The sequence below is a fragment of the Hyperolius riggenbachi genome, chromosome 3, assembly GCF_040937935.1.
Source record: "Hyperolius riggenbachi isolate aHypRig1 chromosome 3, aHypRig1.pri, whole genome shotgun sequence".
NCBI lineage: Eukaryota > Metazoa > Chordata > Amphibia > Anura > Hyperoliidae > Hyperolius > Hyperolius riggenbachi.
Window position 1 is genome coordinate 169,416,859 of NC_090648.1, and position 14,358 is coordinate 169,431,216.

At 42.2% G+C, this 14,358-nt stretch overlaps 1 long non-coding RNA gene across 3 annotated transcripts in view; it reads left to right on the plus strand.

The window, feature by feature from the left end:
• Positions 1-1,854: 1,854 nt before the first annotated feature.
• LOC137563144 (uncharacterized) overlaps positions 1,855-14,358 on the plus strand; it is a 31,636-nt gene continuing 19,132 nt past the window's right edge. For all 3 annotated transcript variants that reach the window (XR_011030268.1, XR_011030270.1, XR_011030269.1), the window contains exon 1: positions 1,855-1,982. This is a non-coding gene — a long non-coding RNA (uncharacterized lncRNA). The remainder of the gene's footprint in view (positions 1,983-14,358) is intronic.

Here is a 14,358-nt window from a genome sequence, read left to right on the forward strand (position 1 = left end):
CCACGGAGGGCTGCAGCGAGACCCCTGACGGATGGAGGACGGCGTGGGAAGCCTCATTAGGATCCGGAGGCTTCCCCCACCCGAGGTGAGTACCCCCCAGGGGATATTTTTATGTTACAGTTCCTCTTTAATACATTCTACTTTATGTCACTATTTGCCGTTTAATTATTTCATATGTTTATTTTCAGTTTAGGTGTGTTTTAAGGAGTTCCACTTTAACATTCTCATTAAAGTATATTTCAATATCTTAATTGAATATTAATGTAATGAAACTAAACAAGAAACGGCAGGAGAAAGGAGAAGGTTCCACACAGTAACATATCAAATTGAATCCATCTTTATTAAATCAAGTATAAAACACATGCAGCCAGGTTACTGACATGTTTCGGACACACAATGGCCCTTAATCAAAGTTCATATACAACAAAAAGGCCTGAATGAGTACGGCATTGTTTTAGACACTAATTAGGCCTCAATTCACGGAGCTTTATCAAACACTTTATCAAACGTTTGATAAACGTTTGGTAATTTACCTCATGGCTAAAATCTAATTTTGAATTCACTAAGGTGTTATATATTTATCGAATGTTTTACCGATAAATATACCGAAACGTTCAATAAATCTATAACACCTTAGTGAACTCAAAACTAGATTTTACCCATGAGGTAAATTATCAAACGTTTGATAAAGTGTTTGATAAAGGTCTGTGAATTGAGGCCTAAGGGCCCTTTTACACAGGCAGTTGATAGGCAGTGAAAAGCCTGTTGAACTCTCACAGCTGCTTGCTACTGCCTAGTAAATGCTCGCTGCTGCCTGGTAACTGCTCACTGCTGCCTGGTAACTGCTTGCTGAGCACACAGTTCAACTGCCCATGTGAAAGGGCCCTAACAGTGCTTTTAAATTTCATTCAAACATTCTCTTATGCATGGTCAGTGTCAAGATAGCCATAGACATAAATTGGTCATTACACAATGGGGTGTATTCAGTAAATGTTGGAGCCATAGACAAATTGGTTATTACACAATGGGTTGTATTCAGTCAATGGTGTTAAAGTATTACCGGTACTTATGACACTTCCATAGTGCACATTGCGAAATTAGCGCAACCCACCTTACCTAGGTAACGCACATGTTACTACTAGAGTAACATATGCTACGTTACTTGTGTAGTGCTTGATACCCTGACAACGTGCACATTACCTAGGTAACAGGGGTGATGCTAATAGTGCAACGCAGGCTATGGAGCTGTCACAAGCTCTGAAAATAAAAATATTTTTATATAAATATGAGACTCTGTTCTATGTTACTAATAGTCTATTTACCATTAGTACTACACATGCATTTAATTATCTCATAAGCTTATTTTCAGTTCAGGTTTGCTTTAAAGGGAAGCTAAACTGAGAAGGATATGGATTTTTCCTTTTAAAATAAGACCAGTTGCCTGACTCTCCTGCTGATCCTGTGTCTCTAATACTTTTAGCCACAGCCCCTCAACAAGCATGCAGATCAGGTGCTCTGACTGAAGTCAGACTGGATTAGCTGCATGCTTGTTTCAGGTTTGTGATTCATCCACTATTGCAGCCAAAGAGATCAGCAGGACTGCCAGGCAACTGGTATTGTTTAAAAGGAAACATCCATATCCCTCTCAGTTATGGTTCCCTTTAAGGAGTTCCACGTAAACATTCTCACTACAGTATATTACATTATCCTAACACAATACATTGGATATTCATTTTCCTGAAGACCAGAATTTTACAGATATTTCCTGCTAGATTTCATGTTTGCTTGCATAAGCTCACTGGCTCCAGCCTACTGATCACCTGACATCTAACTGCTAAACAGCAACCAGTACAACTGCCATCTTCATGCAGCTTCCCTGCATCAGTTTTTTACTACAGCTAACATCTAGAAATATGCCTGAAGAAGGGGACTAGATCCCAGAAAGCTTGCATCATTTAACTTTATCAGTTAGCCATTAAAAGGTATTACTTTTACAAGACTTTGTTTTTTTCTACCTACATATATTGTTTGGCTAACACGGTACAGAAACATTTTTTACTACTACAGATATTTCCTGAATACATCCTAGCTCTGCGAAAAATGGTCAGACGCTAGCAAACTGTATATTTGTGAGCTGTTTTGTAGTATATGGAATATCTGCCTAGAGCAAGTTAGACATTGTCCTTTCCCTTTCCAGGATCTGTACTCGGTTTTCCAAGAACTATGATTAAATTGTATAATAATGATTTTCATACAAAGGACAGAACATGCTTGATCATACAGAGAACAGTTGATTATATGCAACATGTGTTTTTATAACATCTGTTAGCTAGAAGTTCATTAGTCTAACTCCGACTCAGTAACTTAAATACCTTAGCTATGGCAAGCTGCTTTCTCCATAAACCTTTCCATGCCTTCTGCTGCTTGAATTCATTCAGGTGCTAAAAAGACTATAATAACAGAGTCTGAACAAGGTGATTGCAGCATAAAGGTGGATATGTGATAACTAGAAGGTGATAAACAATTCAGAGGCAGTTCAGGCAGACATACACATGTGGTGTAACAAGCTGTGATCTCAGCCAGTCAGTCAAAGTCCAGGCCATTGGATAATACACAGTTGTAGTTGAGAGTCATGCCAAACTTTCTTATCCACATACAATGAACATGTCAGACCTAATATGAATAACAGTCAAAATTTCATAGTTCAACAGAAGGCCAGGGCAGGATAAACATGCAGGGTCACACTAACATGATCATAACTGGATCAGTGAGGCAGGGAACACACTTGACAGTTCTCGTGCGCGTTTTATGCACAGAAAAACTGAGAACTCATGTTAATCAATGTGTTAGTTCACACTTACTGTGCTGTTCGCACGCAGAAAAAAAACTGACATTCTGCATGATGACTCTGCACATTTTGGCAGTTTTCTCTATCATTTACATTAGCTGCAGTGAAAAAACGCGCGCGTTTTCCTGCATGGAAACACACTTGGTGTGCAGAAAAAGTATGCAGAAAAGCGCGCGCGGAAAACTGAAAGTCAAGTGTGTTTCCTGCCTCAGTAAATTAAAAAAAAAAAGAGCGGTTTATGTTACAAGAGGCAACCAGAGATGATTGCTGCTCATGAATAAGCATGGATTATCTTGGTATGCCGCAACACGTCATGGTGGCTATAGACTTTAATATATTAGCATAGGTAACCTGAGGGGATACTGTAGATACAAGGAAGTACACCAGGACATAAAATCAAACCTGGGGTCTGTGAGTACAATATTGTCGTGTGTCACAGGAGCCCTAGTGGTCAGACCGCGAAATGCCTTCCAAACGCCTGCGAACTCTGGTCGCAGTCAATGCGTAGGAACCGTTGGGAATTGGCCGCAGACAATCCAGAAGGGAGCCTGTGAGGTACGGTAATTACAACTTTACACACTATTTCAGGGTATCTGCCACCACCTCTGTTTTCTGAGACAGGGGAACTCACTAACTGGCTATTTCTCGACCTGCAAATAAAACGGTTAAAACACGCTGTATTCTGTCTAGCTAGCAACATTACAATAGTAGCGTCTCTTCAGAGATCTGAGTTCAGTTCCTGTGTATGCTGAATAATAGCAATCATCAAAGGTCCGCACCATCCAATATTCAAGTTTCTTTATTTATAGCTCTTGTAAAAAAGACATGAGTAAAAACAGGTCTGCATGATGATGACGCACAGGCGTTTCGATCCTTCTTTCTCAAATCATTGCAGCATCTGGTCAGATGCATGATGCTGTGGATTCCCTGTGACTCCAGGGGTGGTCTCTGCACGCCAAACCCATTGATGCAACAACGCTGGTTTTGTTTGTATGCTGAATAATAGGGCAGCTGGAACAACAACTTACGATAGCGTCGGTTTATTGAAAGCAATATAAATAATTAATATATACAGAAAATTATTAAAATCAACAATTATTGAGACATGAGATAACACAGTATGAAAATAAAGGGGAGAAAAAATACTTAGTTTCATGGAAATATGTCCGTTCTGGGAAAACTTGTAGAGTTCCTTTTGTTCAGTTCAGCAAAGTTTAAAATCCAAGCAAAATGGAAGATGTCCTTTGTTTCAGCTAAGACAAGATGGCCGATCAAGATGGCCGCTAGCCATGTGTCCTCTGGCTAGCACCAGACAGCTCTGTACAGATGTAATGTGGAGGACTGAGGGGAGGGTCCCTCGCAGATACTTTTGCTGAAGCTGGTTTGGGGGAGTGGCAATGCCAGCCCCCTCTGAATTACCAACCAATGACAGTTCATTCCCTCTGAGAGATTTTAGTGCTAAACTTTATAAAATGCTGTAACTCATGAACGATACACGTTATATTTAGGGGAGTAACAGATTCATACTTGTCGGAAAATACAGATTAATATAACATCAGACATCGCTAGGGCAGCGGACCCAGTTCTTGAGAAGGGTCATACCTCAATAACCGGACGGGCCATCACAATGAATTTCATATCAGCACGATGGCCAGATTTTACCGAATAAGACTATATGAATTTCCTAGCTGTGCGATATTCGGTTTTCGTATACCGACAGGAAATCATACCACCCAGGCTTTCAGATTGGCCATTTATCGGTGCCAAGAAGTCTGGGGGGAAAGTAGGTTTGGAGTAGCCCCCTGCTGGGGAGTGAAGTCTTCTCTGAATAGAGTCCCCAGCTGGTGACTAGAGAGGTAATGAAAGATAAACATTCTAAGCTAATTAACACATCAAAAGACATCCTGCATCTAAGTCAGGGCAGAGGAGAAAAACTTGTACTTTAAAAAAAACCAGGAATGTCCGTTCTAATTCCTGTAATGGCTGCACAAATTTAGCCAGACAGCGATCAGAAATTGGACTGCGCGGCTCCTTCCAATTCGCCCGCGTTTCTCACAGCTGTTCCGTGACATTGTGCATTGCACGCACTTTACTGGCTGATCCAATATAAATGCATGTGATTATTGCCCTACATTGCACACACTTTACTGGCTGATCCAATATAAATGCTTGTGATTATTGCCCTACATTGCACACACTTTACTGGCTGATCCAATATAAATGCTTGTGATTATTGCCCTACATTGCACACACTTTACTGGCTGATCCAATATAAATGCTTGTGATTATTGCCCTACATTGCACACACTTTACTGGCTGAGCCAACATAATGATCTACCATAATCCAATATAATGCTTGTGCTATTAATGCAAACGGTAATTTCCCTGAAACACTAAAAAAAGGTCTTGAATATTAGGATGTTATTTTTGTGCATATTGTAAACAATTTCTTTGATAAGCTTTCTTTAGTAACACACAGTACATATTGTTTACTTCTTGTGCTTCTACACACCAAGGTCCTGATTCAAGAAAGGGTGATAACATTTATGTGCACAGTGTATGTAAATTATACTGATGTTGACACAAGTAGCGTCATTTGTGTTGCACAAATAATACATCTTGTGTTATGTAAACAACTCCCACCTTGTACACATGTACAATGCATGTTACGCTACTTGCGTAAAAACACTGGTAACATTTATATGCATTTTGTAATGAACCCTTTGTAGTGCACCCTTGTTCCAGGTCCAGTGCCCTAGATAAGCTAGGGGTAATTATGTCCTATGGTCGACTTAGGGCCCGTTTCCACTTGTGCGGAAAAAATATGCATGCGGAGGCGAATTTTGCATGCGGTTGTATGCAAATTTTCATGCAATTTCACATACGATTTCGCATGGATGACTATGTATGTGAATTTAACCATGGCAGTGCCTGTGTGCTTTTCCATTGTTTCTATGCGGTATGCGAAACCGCATGCGATTTTCCTATTAAATACATTGTATGCGAATAGCATAGCAGTATGCGGTATGCAAATTCTGATGGCTCTGCCGTGCAGATTTTTTCTGCACAGAAAAACGCTCAGAAATCCTGACAAGTGGAAACAGTCCCATTCACTTGTATTGTAGAAGCAGTAGAGTGTTGTACCGTGTTAGCCATGAGTTTTGAATCAGGATGATACCATTTATTGGCTAACTTAGATATGGATAAAAAGTGAGCTTTCGACTTATAAAAAGCCTTCGTCGGACTGGTTCCTGACCAGAACTGAAAAACACAGCTTATATACACTGACATACAGAGGAGAAACATTCTTTAGCAAACATAAATGTAATTAGATGCCTTAACTGTTACTGAAAGCCTCCTCAGTTACAGTTAACCTCCCTGGCGGTAAGCCCGAGCTGAGCTCGGGCTATGCCGCCGGGAGGCACCGCTCAGGCCCCGCTGGGCCGATTTGCATATTTTTTTTTGTTACACGCAGCTAGCACTTTGCTAGCTGCGTGTAACCTCCGATCGCCGCCGCTGCCCGCCGATCCGCCGCTATACCCGTCGCCGCAGCCGCCCCCCCCCCCCCCCCCCCAGACCCCGTGCGCTGCCTGGCCAATCAGTGCCAGGCAGCGCCGTGGGGTGGAATCAGATTCCCCTTTGACGTCACGACGTCGATGACGTCGTTGACGTCATCCCGCCCCGTCGCCATGGCGACGGGGGAAGCCCTCCAAGAGATCCCGTTCTTTGAACGGGATCTCTTGATCACCGTTCGCCGGCGGCGATCGGAGGGGCTGGGGGGATGCCGCTCAGCAGCGGCTATCATGTAGCGAGACATTGTCTCGCTACATGAAAAAAAAAAAAAAAAAAAAAAAAAAAAGGTATTTGCTGCCCGCTGGCGGATTTTAACAAACCGCCAGGGAGGTTAAGGCATCTAATTACATTTATGTTTGCTAAAGAATGTTTCTCCTCTGTATGTCAGTGTATACAAGCTGTGTTTTTCAGTTTTGGTCAGGAACCAGTCCGACGAAGGCTTTTTATAAGTCGAAAGCTCACTGTTTATCCATCTCTAAGTTAGCCAATAAATGGTACCACTTGTATTGTCTATGGCAATCTTCATGCAGGAAACGCATGCAGATTCGCTCTAGTGGAAACAGGCCCTTATGGTAGAATCTAAGGGTCCCATTTAATAAGAGGACTCTGATTCCCATATATTGTATCGCCCTCCCCTCTCAAGGAGGAATGGGTATACCTTACACATTCCTGCAAACACTCAGACCTGGGGAAATTGTCTATTAATAAAAGTGCAACTACACTAGTGCGATACAGGTAACAACAGGCAAGGCAGATATATATACATATACAGTGGCTTGCAAAAGTATTCAGCTCCCTTAAAGTTTTCCACATTTTGTCATATTACTGCCACAAACATGAATCAATTTTATTGGAATTCCACGTGAAAGACCAACACAAAGTGGTGTACACGTGAGAAGTGGAACGAAAATAATACATGATTCCAAACATTTTTTTACAAATAAATAACTGCAAAGTGGGGTGTGCGTAATTATTCAGCCCCCTGAGTCAACACTTTGTAGAACCACCTTTTTCTACAATTACAGCTGCCAGTCTTTTAGGGTATGTCTCTACCAGCTTTGTACATCTAGAGACTGAAATCCTTGCCCATTCTTCTTTGCAAAACAGCTCCAGCTCAGTCAGATTAGATGGACAGCATTTGTAAACAGCAGTTTTCAGATGTTACCACAGATTCTCGATTGGATTTAGATCTGGACTTTGACTGGGCCATTCTAACACATGGATATGTTTTGTTTTAAACCATTCCATTGTTGCCCTGGCTTTATGTTTAGGGTCGTTGTCCTGCTGGAAGGTGAACCTCCGCCCCAGTCTCAAGTCTTTTGCAGACTCCAAGAGGTTTTCTTCCAAGATTGCCCTGTATTTGGCTCCATCCATCTTCCCATCAACTCTGACCAGCTTCCCTATCCCTGCTGAAGAAATGCACCCCCGAGCATGATGCTGCCACCACCATATTTGACAGTATGAATGGTGTGTTCAGAGTAATGTGCAGTGTTAGTTTTCCACCACACATAGCATTTTGCATTTTGGCCAAAAAGTTCCAGTTTGGTCTCATCTGACCAGAGCACCTTCTTCCACATGGTTGCTGTTTCCCCCACACGGCTTGTGGCAAACAGCAAATGGGACTTCTTATGCTTTTCTGTTAACAATGGCTTTCTTCTTGCCACTCTTCCATAAAGGCCCACTTTGTGCAGTGTACGACTAATAGTTGTCCTATGGACAGATTCCCCCACCTGAGCTGTAGATCTCTGCAGCTCGTCCAGAGTCACCATGGGCCTCTTGACTGCATTTCTGATCAGCGCTCTCCTTGTTCAGCCTGTGAGTTTAGGTGGACGGCCTTGTCTTGGTAGGTTTATAGTTGTGCCATACTCCTTCCATTTCTGAATGATCGCTTGAACAGTGCTCCGTGGGATGTTCAAGGCTTTGGAAATCTTTTTGTAGCCTAAGCCTGTTTTAAATGTGTCAATAACTTTATCCCTGACCTGTCTGGTGTGTTCTTTGGACTCCATGGTGTTGTTCCTCCCAATATTCTCTTAGACATCCTCTGAGGCCATCACAGAGCACCAGTATTTGTACTGACATTAGATTACACACATGTGCACTCTATTTAGTCATTAGCACTCATCAGGCAATGTCTATTGGCAACTGACTGCACTCAGACCAAGTGGGGCTGAATAATTACGCACACCCCACTTTGCAGTTATTGATTTGTAAAAAATGTTTGGAATCATGTATGATTTTTGTTCCACTTCTCACGTGTACAGAACTTTGTATTGGTCTTTCACGTGGAATTCCAGTAAAATTGATTCATGTTTGTGGCAGTAATGTGACAAAATGTGGAAAACTTTAAGGGGGCCAAATACTTTTGCAAGCCACTGTATATGTATATATATCTGCCTTGCCTGTTGTTACCTGTATCGCACTAGTGTAGTTGCACTTTTATTAAAAGTTATTGTTGCATGGAAGTCCAACCTGACAGGTGTGCCTGCTGAAGGTAGCGCTCCAGGCTGTGGAAGGACATCTGCTGGTTGGAGGTGGAAAATCCAGAACATGTTTCATAAGCCAGACACTTAATTTAGGTGAGTTGAGGAATTGCAGACCAGGTAACATTGTCTAGATATAATCACAGTATTTGTTGGGATCATCAGTTAAGGTTAACAAAACAGAAAATGATCCTAGTGGATTTGAAGGCACAGAATTGCTTACTATTATGGAAATAACTCATTTTACTAGGCAAAACATGACCGTTCTGCTCCTGTATACCCAATATTATGTACAGATATCAATACCTGCCTTGAGTTTCATTTCTCATATAGTGAATTTAGACCTTCGATATGAAAATATAGATAAGGAGAGTAAATATGGGATTAAAGGACAAAGAGAGGAGATATACAGTACTTGCTGACATAGTGATATTAAACAAAGATAAATGCAAAACATTGAAAGTTTGTATATAATGAAGCCAAAGTACATAGTTCTATGGGCAATAAAGGCTTTATGCCTTGTCCGATGCATATGACACAAGGGCAAAGTACAAAGGAACAAAGGTCAATAACCCATAGTAGAAATCATCTTCAAATCACAGCTGTGAGCAGGTCCAGGAAGATTCCCCATCCAGCGTTCACTGCTGAAGGCTGCCATAGCTTGGCTCCTTCCAAGGATTCTAATTTTGGGGTAGAGAATGTGGCGCGCATGCAATTCACGTTTTCTCCTTAGTTTTGTCCTATGTGATATTTTCACGCCGTGTCATAAAATGTTCATAAAATCATCGGCAAGCATGAAAATACTCAAAATAATTTTGATAGTACTTTTTTTAACCACCTTTTGGGTACTTTTCCAATTATAAATTGCTTAAAGGACTTACAAAAAGTTAATTACTTGCATGGTCGTTTAAGGCACGGAGGATGCCGTCCGCGCCCTCCGTGCCGCTCCGCTACATAGTGTGGATCGGAGGGGTTGGCCCTAGGGCTGCGCAGCCGCACTCGCGGCCAGGCGGACTGCGCAGCCGCGGCCAGAGGAAGCGGCCATTTTTGAAGAGGCAGGAGAGCCAAACCCAGGCCGTGGGGTCGGGAGCCGGCCCGGGGGGATAATGAGCGGGGGGACCCGGCGGAGCGGCACGGAGGGCGCGGATGGCGTCCTCTGTGCCTGAAACGTCCATGCAAGTAATTAACTTTTTTTACTCCGTTGGCCTCATAAGTCCTTTAAAAGTTATTTTAACCTCCCTGGTGGTAGGCAGTTTTAGAGGCTGCGTCCGCGGGAGGATTTTTAAAATAAACGTTTCCCTTTATGCCTAAGCTAGCACTTCGCTAGATAATTATGTCCCCCAAGCCCCCCGGCAACCAACTAAACCCCCCGATAATATTTACCCCTCCGCGATCCCGCGAGACCCGCAGCTTCACGATCCAGCTTCACTGTCGCCATGGCGACGATCGGACATGACGTCATCAACGTCGTGACATCATGCGCAGTCCCGATCCTCCCCATAGCGAAACCTGGAGCTGATTGGGATCCCTGGGGCGGTACGTATACCGGCAGTGATTGGGGGCGATCAGTGGGGACCAGAGGCACTTGGGGGACATAATTAGCTAGCGAAATGCTAGCTGAAGACCAGTGCTGCTCGGATACCCCTTTTCAAAATCCGGATTGAATTCGGATCCGGATACCCAGATGGCTGTCAATTAACATCAGGACTAGGTTCCAGACAGCGGTCGTGCAGCCCACATTGTGTCCAAAGTCCAACCGCGCATCTGGGACAGCACAGTTATCAGCCCAGACACCTCCAAAAAATTATGCAGCAATTGTGTTTTGGGTTAAATATAGGTGGTATCAGCACAGCAGCAGTGGCCTGTGCCACCCTGGCGGTGGGAGCAGCAAAGGCAGCAGGAGCAGGGCAATGCAGCAGCGGCAGGTTTAACGTCTGCCAGGAGCATGCGGGACGTGGCACTTGGCCCTTGACACTTGTCACGTGCCACTAGCTACCTAATAAACAATATAACAATAGTGTAGTGATAGTGAAGGTGTTAATCACTGAACAGCTTTAGGTTTATCACTGTATACAGCACTTGCTTGGCCAGCAGCACTGGAGCATGTCTCTCAGTGAGCAGTGACAAGGAAGGTTGATATTTCTCATCATGGCACCCCTCCTTATTATGCAGGGGGGCCTGGCCAGGGTTCCCTTCTGTGATTGGTTGCTAGGGCTTCTGCTGGGAGCCCTCTGATTGGTTCAATGACGTCATGGACGTCATCTTCTTAGTTACAGTATCTCAATAGTCGGATATCTGCGGATATCCGGATTGCCTGACAACTATCCGCGGATTGCTATCCGGATTTGGGTCCAGGTATCCCGAATCCGGTCGGTTAGCTGAAAAAGTTTGGATTATCTGGGTAACTCGGATATCCGAAATCTTGCTGAGCACCACTGCTGAAGACAATAGAACAACTTTTATTTTAAAAAAATCCTCCCGGGGCCATGCGATCCCCTGCGGCAGCTAGCCCAACACAGTGTCGGGCTTACCTCCAGGGAGGTTAAACAGAATATGAAAATTATCTCCTAGTAGAAAACTCAGGAGAAAAAGTTATTTGCATATGGGCCATATCTGTAACATTATACACATGGTTAAGCCTGAGAGCTCATAACTGACACTTCTTCCAGGAGGCGGCAATGGCAATCAATCAAGCATTGGCTAGAAAGTCATGGATGTGCCAGGTGACTACAACCATCACATGCTCCTTTGGACACCAAGAAAACCATTATCAATGGCTAACTTCAACAAAACATAACATTTAGGAAAGATCACATACGAATGAAGAGGAATATACATAATATACACTTTTAGTTACAAACTGAATGACAATACTGTTAAAATCTAATGTGTCATCACCATACATACAGTGTGTATTGGGATAAGTGCCCCCAAGGTTGTTGCAACTCACATAAGTCAGTCCAGTTTCAAAATAACATGTAAATGTTATTTGAATGTTTTATCGGTAAAATGCTCAATAAATCCATAACACCTTAGTGAATTCAAAATTAGATTTTACTCATGAGGTAAATGATCAAACGTTCGATAAAGTGTTTGATAAAGCTTAGTGAATTGAGGCCAATGACACGGTGAGCCCCGGCATCCAATACATTTCATCTGTGTTGAATACCATCCCGACAAGCGAGCTGGACTCTGGCAAGCGGCCATCTTGGCGCTTCCCTTCTCACAAAGGCCTCTGGCCGCATGGCAATCGCCATCTTGGACTTTTCTCCAAAGACTTTCGATTGCTGCACGGACTACCAATAACAGTATTTTGAACTGTATTATAAGACATTCTATTTCTTTTTCATCTCTACCCTTTTTCTATCAACTCAATCTGTTATGACTGACAGGTATATTTATCTGTTGGTTGTAAAATATATTTGTGTGTATAGTTTTAGAATAAAACTAACAATTTTATTGTTCAGTCTTGACCCTGTTCTGATAATCTGATTGTTTCTACAAAGAACCTGCCCTTCAAAGAGTCATACCACTGCCTTATTTTATTATGTTCTTATAAATTGTCGTTTTGCTAGTTAGTTTTGCAAACAACCGTTTTCTTCCTTCTAGGAAGAGCTAGCCGGAGTCTCTTTCCTGCAAAACAAAATAGTGGTAGCAGTGAAATTACCCGATTTCTAGCATGAAATTGATACTATAATTTTACCGATTGGACATACAATCGAGATTGTACATGTATGGGCACCATCAACCAATCTTAACCGTTTACTGTGCACACCGTGGATTTGCCTCCACAAGTCTCTAGTGCATGAGACCTGCATAGCAACTGTGGCCTAGTAATACAGGATTGGTGAGGGATTGTCACATTACATTGTCAATCCGTAGTGCTGGATTGTCACAACACTGCCCATATTTTAACAGCCTTGCCCTAGGTACTGTCCAAAATTTACTAGGAATGTTGGTTGATAATGGTAAGGGAACGGAGCCCTATACTCGCAGAGTTAAAGAGAATCTGTACTCTAAAATTTTTACAGCAAAAAGCATATCATTCTATTCATTATGTTCTCCTGGGCCCCTCTGTGCTGTTTCTGCCACTCTCTGCTGCAATCCTGGCTTGTAATTAACAGTTTTAGGCAGTGTTTACAAACAAACTAACCAGCTTGTGATAGGCTCACATAAACAGAGTGTGTGAGTCATACAGAGTGTGCAGGGGGCCTGCAGAGGGTGTGTATCGCTTCTATCCAATCACAAGCAGCCCTGCACATTCCACACATTCCAGCCTAGCCCGACAGAGCCGACAGAAGAAAATAGATTAGATCATATAACAGAGATAACACAGCCACTGTGCAATTAGAAAAGGATGCAGTAAGCCAGAGCACATTAGAACAGGCAAAGGAACTTATAGGATAGAAGAACTAAGGCTGAAATTTTTGTTACAAAGTCTCTTTAACATTGCAAGACAAATATGACCATTGCTAGAATATTACATGGATGCGGTTTTAGGGTCTGCTGCCCACCAAGTGGGAGTTTATGGAGTAGTCAAATTTTTAATTTGCATGATGGAAATTACATAAGCTGGGAACATCAGACTTGGAGAAGGACTTGGGAATACTAGTTGATAACAAATTAAACAACCATATTCAATGCCAAGCAGCAGCATCTGCTGGGATCTGGGATGCATAAAATCATGGTGTACAACTCAATTGTGAGACCAAATCTGGAGTATGGGATACAATCTTGCGCACCACACTATGGATGGAAGGTCTCACTTAGCAAAAAAATTGGACAAACTGGGCATTATTTAGCTTGGAAAAAAGAGGTCTAAGAGGAAACATAATTAACATGTATAAATTCATCAGAGCGCTATATATATATATATATTATTATTTGCTGTATTTATACAGTAGACTGGATTTGATCATTTCAAATAGACCAGAAAATGTATCAAATGTGCAGGTTCAAGAACATTTGGGAAATAGTGATCACAACATGATAACGTTTGATCTAGTGACTGATGGACCGCGTGTCAGCAGGACAACTAAAACTATGAATTTTAGAAAAGCAAAGTACAATCAACTCAGGCAGGCACTAAGTTTGGTGGACTGGGATAATGGACTACAAGGGAGAGACACTGAAGAAAAATGGCAAGCTTTTAAAATTATTATTTTCAATCAATATTGTAGTAAATATATCCTATATGGAAACAAAACGTCTAGGAATAAAAAAGGCCTCTATGGATGAATAGAAAGGTTAGAGATAAAATGAAGAGGAAAAAGAATGCCTATAAGGTCCTAAAACAGGAGGGGATCGAGGCTGCATTAAGCAATTATAAGGAGTGCAATAAAAGTTGTACAAAATAAATTAGGCTGGCAAAGATTCTCAAAGACGTAACTCAAAGACGTTTTACAAGTACATCAACTCTGACTGTATTGGACTCCTAAAGGTTGAGGGTGGGAACTC